This window comes from Elephantulus edwardii, unplaced genomic scaffold, assembly GCF_000299155.1.
Source record: "Elephantulus edwardii isolate Elephantulus edwardi_28Jun2011 unplaced genomic scaffold, EleEdw1.0 scaffold00208, whole genome shotgun sequence".
NCBI lineage: Eukaryota > Metazoa > Chordata > Mammalia > Macroscelidea > Macroscelididae > Elephantulus > Elephantulus edwardii.
Window position 1 is genome coordinate 1956309 of NW_006399958.1, and position 8494 is coordinate 1964802.

An 8494-nucleotide genomic window follows, 5' to 3' on the forward strand; every position below is an offset into this window, starting at 1 on the left:
GACTGGGGCTGGTTCTTAGCCGAAGTCCCTGTCTGCACTGACGGCTCACTGTCTGAGCTTTGCTGCCTGCACTTCTGGGCCCACCTCTTCCCATGTGCATTTCTGTGTCCTGGGAACTGGTTCCCTAATGAATTCCACAGCTTAAAGTTTCCACCTTGGCCCCAAACCAAATCCAGCTCACTGCTGCTGAGTGATTTCCAACCCACGGTGACCCTCCATCGGGTTTCTGAAGCTGTAAATCTTAACGAGGGCAGAATGTCTCATCTTGCTCCTTCAGGGTGGCTGGGGGGTTCAAACTGCCAACCTTTCCATTAGCAATCTGACATCCTTTCCGGGTTCACCCAGGCAGGATCTGAAAACCAGAAGATCAGAAGGCCCCAAATGAGGCCCTTGATAAACATAAAAACACACTGTTTAAAGAAAAATCACTCAAACAAGCAGTCCAGCTTTGCGGCTGCAGTGTCCTCAGTGGCACCCTCGTCTGCTCTGCTCACCATCCAATCATGGTCAGTCCCATCGTGTACTTTGACACCACAGTCAGTGGCGAACCTTGAGGACGCGTCTCCTTCTAGCCGTTTGCTGATAAAATCCCAAAGACAGTAGAAAACTTCCAAGTTCTGAGTACTGGGGAGAAAGGATTTGATTTCAAGGGTTCCTGCTTTCACAGAATCATTCCTTGGGTTTATGTGCCAGGGGGGCTGACTTTACACACCGTAACAGTACTGGTGGCAAATTTATCTACGGGGAGAAGTTTGATGATGAGACTTTTATCCAGAAGCACACAGGTCCTGCCTAGAAATGTGTGTCTATGTTGTAGTTATGTGCCATCGAGTTGCCTGCAATTCGTAAGGACCGTGTGCACAATAGCTCTGAAACCCACCCTATCCTGAGCTAATCTGTGTGTCTCTGACACACATACTCTTATTACCTCAGTCACTGAGTCAATCCATCTCATCCTGGGTCTTCCTCTCCTGCACTGTCCCTCCACCCTTCCAAGCGTGATGTCTTTCTCCAAGGACTGGTCCCTCCTGGCCGTGTGCCCAAAGTATGTGTGATGGAGCTTCAAAATCCTAGCTTCCAAGGACAAATTTGATTTCACCCTCACAAATATATGTAAAAAATGGGGAACATCGATAAGAAAATTAGCCAACAATTGAAAACTAAGAGTTCTAAAAAAAGAAAACAGATCATATTTTTTTAATTCCAAGAACATCTAGAAGACTTTGACTTTCTAGATTGAAAGTGTCCACTGAGAGAACAAGAAAATAAATAAACATCAACCTCATGAAGACAAAGATTCTCATCAATGGGCTAATTGGAAGCACCATGATGGATGGAGAAGAGATTGAGATTGTTAACAATTTCAGCTTGCTCGACCCCACAATCTTGGCACCAGCACTCAGGAAATCAAAAGATGAATTGCGCTGGGGAAACTGCTGTCCGGGACCTCTCCAAAATGCTAAAGAGCAAAGATGTCAGTCTGGAGACTAAGGTATGCCTGATGTAGGCCATGGTCTTCACAATTACCTGCTATGCATCAGAGAGCTGGACAATGACTAAGGATGACAGAAGACGAGTTGATGCCTTTGAGTTGTGGGGCTGGAGAAGAGTGTTGGACATATCACAGACCGGCAAGAGAACAAACAGGTCTGTCTTGGTGATGGTAAAATCAAGCTGCTCCTTGGAGGCAAGAATTTTGAAGTTCTGTCTCACATATTTTGGACACGTGGCTGGGGGGCACTATCCTTGGAGAAGGACACCATTCTTGGAAGGGTGGAAGGACAGTGTAAGAGAGGAAGACCCCAGATGGGATGTATTGACACTGTGACTGGAAGCAGGTGTCTCAGAGACAGTGAGATTGGCTCAGGATAGGGCAGGATTCAGAGCTATTGTACGCAGGGTCGCTTTGAGTCATGGGCAACTTGGTGGCAAAAAAAACCCAACAAAGGCACATGATTGTGATATTTTAAAGAAGAAGGAGGAGGAAGTGGGGATAAAGAGAACAAAGATGAAGAAGGAGAAGAAATACAAAGCAGAGGGATGAGTAGAAGGAAAAGGAAAAAAGAAGGAAGAAGAGGAGGAGGAGGAGAAGGAGAAAGAGGAGGCCACAAGGATGAAGGCGGAAAATCCTAAATGCTTCCAGTGTTTTTAAAATGCCACTTAAGCAGACTTCGGCATCGTAAATGGTACAGGACTTCTCAACCATCGATCACGCTGGAAGCCGGACTCGTTCATTACCATCGCGTCGGAACCAACTCATAGCTGACCGCCTAAAAGGATTTTCAGAGGCTATAAATGACACAAGAGGAAATTGTCTATTTTTCTCCCTCAGCTGGTAGATTCAAACTGTCCACCGCTAGACTGGCAGTGCAAACTCCTGTCCTCATGGCCATCAGATATCCCTGTGAGAAGCCAGAAGGCAATGGAAGACAGGTCTTCAAAATACTGAAGGAAAGTGATTTGTCACTTAAAGTCAATTCAAGAAGCCAGTTAAGGGTGGCATCCACTTCTTAAATAACATGCCTCCGGAAATTCCATGAACTTTGATAAATGTTGATAGTTGTAGAGGGGCTTTAAGCCTTTTGTTCATAGGGTCCCTACGAGTCATGTTCAACTTGAAGGCAATCAACAACAACAACAGCCTATTCAACAGTATTGTACTCAGGCCAGTGTCCTGTTCCTGATGTTTTTATTGCTCTTGCTGAGAATCTCTGGTAGCAAGTACATACCACAGAGGGCACTTGGAACCCACCAGCCACTCTGAAGGAGAAACATGGGTATTCTCCCCCCCTGTAAAGATCTACATCCTCGGAAACCCAGTGGAGAATTCCTATGAGGCGTGACCAGCTGGACTGGCCTGGGGATAGGTGTTAGGCACCGTGGAGTCAATTCTTAATTTACAGCACCCCCATACAACAGAGGAGAACTGCCCACAAGGTGTTCTAAGGTATAATCTTTATGGGTCAGATCTTCCACAGAGCCACGTGGGCTCAAGCCACCAACCTTTAATTATTACACCACCAGGAATCCTTGCAGTACAATTAGATTAAGATCTATACTTGTGGCTTCCCTGAATCCACCGTCTTCTCGTTTCAGATCTGTATCTTTAATCGTTCCATCTTTCTGGGTAGCTCCCTCCTGTTCTCTAAACCCTGAGTCTGTCTTGAGATCCTGGGCAGGGATGCGTCCCTTGACTTCTGATTTATCTGAGATAAATGAAGGACAACTGGGACTGTGGACTATTTGTGCAAGTGCTTGTGTGTCGAGACTTATTTCAAAATAAAAAGTTAAAAATCAGGCAAAAGGGAAAAGAAATTTCTGGTAAACTCAAGGTTTGATTCTTCCTAAGAGGAACATCCCACGTAAGCAGAAGGTTTTGGGGTACGCAAGGAAGTGCAATAGGAAGAATGGGATGCAATAATGAATAAGGCTAAGCAAACAGCCTTACCAAGAAATAAAGCTCCGTTAACTTCCTTCCAAATGATTAAGGCCTCAGTTAACTGCCCCTTAGAGTCAAGGATGGTGAAACTTCATCTCACACACTTTGGGTATGTTGTCAGAAAGGGCCAGTCCTTGGAAAAAGACCTCATGGCGCCACAACAATAAAAAGGTCAACAACCCAATTGAAAAATGGGCACCGGATATGAACAGACACTTTACCAAAGAAGACATTCAGATGGAGAACAAACACATGAAGAGATGTTCAAAATCCCTAGATCTAAGAGAAAACTAAATCAAAACAACTATGAGATATCATCTCACCACAGTAGGAACACCAAAATTTAACAGAACAGCAAACATCAAATGCTGGTGAGGTTGTGGAGAAACTGGAACGCTTATTCACTGTTTGTGGGAGTGTAAAATGGTGCAACCACTGTGGAAGGCTGTATGGCGCTTTCTCAAAAAGTTACAAATAGAAGTACCATTTGACTCAGCAATTCCAGTACTGGAAATATACCCTAAATATACCCACCACCCAAGCAGATATATGTACACCAATGTTTGTTGCTGCTTTGTTCACAAAAGCAAAGAGTTGGAAGCAACCCAAGTGCCCATCAACAAATGAATGGATAGAGAAACTGTGGTATATTCACACAATGGAATACTATGCTGCATTGAAAAACAAGGAACTAGTGAAATATTCTACAAAATGGGTGACCCTGGAGGACATTATGCCGAGTGAAATATATCAGTCACAAAAGGACAAATACTGCATAGTGCTACTGTTGTAAAACGGGACTGACATTGGGGTTGAAAAAAGAAAGAGAGGATAAATAATATATACTGCAGTGAAACAGATGGGGGAGACAACTGTTTAAAAGGGATATGATTAGGTATTATTGTCATGACAGGAGTCAAAACAAAGGCTGCACAGTGGAGTGGACTTGGGGGGAGGGATTGCCTAACAATGAAAGACTTTTACTTTTCAAAGAGAAGAGTGAACTGAGATGAGGAGGAGTGGACAGGGAGAAGAGTGCAACAACGGATAAATGGAAATCCAAAGTGTCTGTAAACGTTCAATAAAATTAACAAAAAAAGAAAAAAGACATCATGATGGGAAAGTTAGAGAGACAATTAAAGAAAGGAGGACCCTCAACAGGATGGATTGGCACAGTGGCTGTAGCAATGACCTTGAGTGTTATCAGAGGTGGTGAGGATGGAGCCCTGTAGGGCAGGTTCAAGTCTGTTGTTGATAAGGTCGCTATGAGTTGTGGTCAACTTGAGACACCTAGCAAGAACAACTGCCTTACCAATGAATAAGGTTCAGCCAACCACTTTACAAACAAATACAGGTCAGTCTGTGGAGTCCTTAAGTTACCATGATCCGCTGGCTAGAGGCTCTCCACATTGGAAGAAAGCTCCAGCAATCTATTTCCAGAACAAAGCTATCCTTGGAAGCTCCACGACATGCAACTGTTCTCGGACACACACACACACACACACACACACACACACACACACACACACACACAGCTGCTCTGAATCACAATCGACTGAGTGACAACTGGGTTTGGGTTTTAACCAACTGCAGATCTCATCAGAGCCTTCAACAGCCCACACTACCATTGAGCAATTTCCCTATTTCCTTCTCATCAGACTCGAAACTTCATGGTCATCTTGCCATCACTGTACCCTTGCTGTTGAGTGCAGTGTTGCCATTTCCTGTCATGGATGATCAGGAAGCACTGGTCGAGTGGAGCAATGAATCAATTCATGAGCAGATAGCCAGAGACCCTGCCCTCAAGGAACTCACAGTCTGGTGGAACAGGTCAATGGAAAACTCAATCTGATGTGGCATGTGCACCAGTGGGGAATGTAGAGGAACCCCAAGAGTGAGGACAGGGTTCCAGTAGGGTGGATTGTCTAAGCTGAGGTCTTCTGGTGAGTAGTTCAACAGGGGTATGATGGGGGCTGAAAGGAGGTGAGTGTCCCAAAGTAGCAGCCTGTTCTTTGAGTTCCATCTAAGATGGAAAGGTTCCGAGAACTAGGAGAAGGAATGATGGACAAGTCAAGGAGGGGGCTCAATGGTAGAAGGGCTTAAATGTTACCTTGAAGGTGAATAGAGGGGAATTTGAGTAGAGGAGAAAAGAGCCCCTCAGGGTTGTTTTTCTTACATGCCATTGAATTGGCTTCAACTAGCAGTGACCCTATGTATGCAAGGATCAGAAAGAAATCCTGCTGGGTCCTGTATCAGCCTCGGAATTGTTGCTATGTTGAAGCCCATTGTCACAGTCACCACATCATCTCATCTCGTTGAGGGCTATCCTATATTTTATTTTGCATTTTATTTTTATATCCTTCATTCCATTTGGTCAATGCAATATTTATCAGACTTAATGAAAAGGTCTTGTCAAACCTCATTATACATGGTCTTTCTCTTTGTCAATCTTTGTTCCTCTTGCCCTCCTTTCTCTTCCCTGTTACCCCTCCAAGATTAATTCTATGTGTGAATTCTTTCTTTGCTTTTTTAAAAGAAAGCTAAGAAACTAACTCAGTCCCAAAAGAATAAATATTGTGTAAGACCGTTATTGTAGAATGAGTATAAGGATCCCGGAGGGGTAGGAGAGGCTGGAAGCAGAGGGATGTGGATGTCCAGGAGGGAAAGGGGATTGATCATTGGATTAATCAGTTTGTTGCGTGGAGGGGTGAGGGAAATGGAAAGAATTTGTTGGAATTTGTGTTGGAATTTTGTAAATAAACTAGTACAAAAAAAAGTCAACCAATCATGCCATTTTGTTCCATTGTGTTAATTCTAATTCCCACAAAATCTGACTGTCCATTCATTCTACATGGTCCTTCTCTTCACTGTTCCAAGAAAGTATTTGTTGTCTTTCCATTAATTTTCTACTCCTCCTGTCTTGCTATTTTTCAATGACCTTCTGCTTGACCTAGAACGATGTCCTTCTTCAGGAAGCAGTCCCTCTTGACGACATGCCTTTCAAAGCATATGGGATGAAATCTTGTCGTTCTTATTTCGAAGGCACATTCAGACTGTACTTCCAAGATAGATTCCAGTGTGCTCGTTGGGAATTCATGGCTGTGGCCTAGGAGAAGGGACGTTGGTGCTTCGAGCAGCAGAATTTCCACCTTTCATGATAGAGATTCCGGTTCTATTCATGGCCAAAGGAAGTAAAGTGCAATCATCATCCATTTTCCAATGAAGACTTGCACACTGTTAAGACGTTGAGCAGTTTTCCACAGAAATTCCCTGGTTAAGACGGAACAGGAAGAACTGTTTGGTGATCCACTTCTGAAAAATTAGCCTGTAGAAACTGTTGTTAACCGGACACAGAATGAAAACGGGACATGAGAAAACGAATTCTGAAAAAGAGAAAGGCCAGGCAAAGAGGCCGAGGTCTCCACTGCTTAGGACTGTGAAGTGGCCTCCTTAGCTTTCCTTTGGTTTTTATTTCGTTTAAAACAACAATGAAAAAAAAATCTACCTTGGGAGGCTATATTTTCCTTATATGTAAGTGTTGTCAACGTAACGATGGGTAAGCTTAATTATTTTTAAAATTTTTTTTAAAGTATTTTGTGTGTGCACCGTCAAATCAGATCTGACTGGTACAGGAGGAGATTGTTCCTCCTTCTCCAGCAGAGCATCTGGTGGATTTGAACCGTGCACCTCTGGGATTGCAGTACACCTTCTTGCCACTAGGCCACCAGAGCTTGCCAAGAGTAGGGTAAACCAAGAGTAGGGTAATTCCGAAATTTAGAAATGGCATCCCCTCGGGTGGGAGGCTGAGTGGAACCTTCTGTCTGCAGAGGGCATCCAGTATCTCCTCCAGGGGACTGGGCAGTATTCTCTGTTTGCAAAGGGCCAGTCCAGCCGGGACTCTGATCTTGGCTGTGACCTGGTTATTACTATGCCGATCTATTCACAAGAAACTCTATGGATTCCAACAGTTCTATCTTGTGCATTGGGTTGCCATGAGTTGAGAGCCAACCCATAGCAGCTTACAAAAGGTCTGGGCTGTCTCATTAGAGATAAGAATCGGGCATCTGCAGGAGAGCGGCCACAAGAAGCCAGGTAATGATAAGTCTATGCAGAGAGAACCTATGAAGTCAGAAGACAAGGGATAGCTTTCTAGGACCTTGAGGAAGACTCATGGTTTAGAGGATGAAATAAAGCTTCTCAGAGAGACGAAACAATTGAAGAGACAGGAGGGAACTCAAGAGTGTGATGTCAAGAATAGCTTAAAGAGTGGCCTCATAAGGGAGCTCTGGTGGCCTAGTGGCAAAGACACTACACTGCAATCCCAGAGGTACATGGTTCAAATCCACCAGATGCTCTGCTGGAGAAGAAGGGCACAATCTCCTCCTGTACCAGTCAGATCTGATTTGACGGTACAGTAAAAATAATACAATAAAAATTAAAAAAAAAAGAGTGACCTCAGAGTAAGGAGCCCTAGTGGCGCTGTGTTTAAGCACTGGGTTGTTAACCAAAAGATAAGTTATTTGGACTCCCCAGCCATTCCACAGGAGAAAGGCGAGGCTGGCTGGCTTCACAAAGATTGCAGCCTTGGAAGCCCTGTGAGACAGCTCTACTCTTGTTTTATAAGATCTCTTGTGTTGGAATCTGTTTGACGCCAACTGGTGAAGGAGTCAGAGTTCAATGTTCCTAAGAGGTTGGTGCGTCCAACCTGGAGAAACAGCGGAGATGGGATCGAGGGTGATCTCGGAGGAGGGTTTTGATCCTGTGTGGGTGGGGCCTGAGCAGTTAGTGGAGAAGAAAGAGATGGGTGAAGACATGTCAGATGTGAGGGGGCGAAGAGAGAGAGTGTTTGACCAAGGACGGCTGCTGGTGAGAAAGAGAACTGGATGATAATCAAAGTAAATGAACAGCTTATGCCCACTGGGAGATTAGCACAGCCAGGCTCTGGGCTAAATTATTTGTATAAATCAGCTTCCTCTCTTTTCCTTTCCTTCACTCTATGATGACACAACCCTGCTCGCTGAAACTGAGGAGGACCTCATGGACTTACTGCAGAGG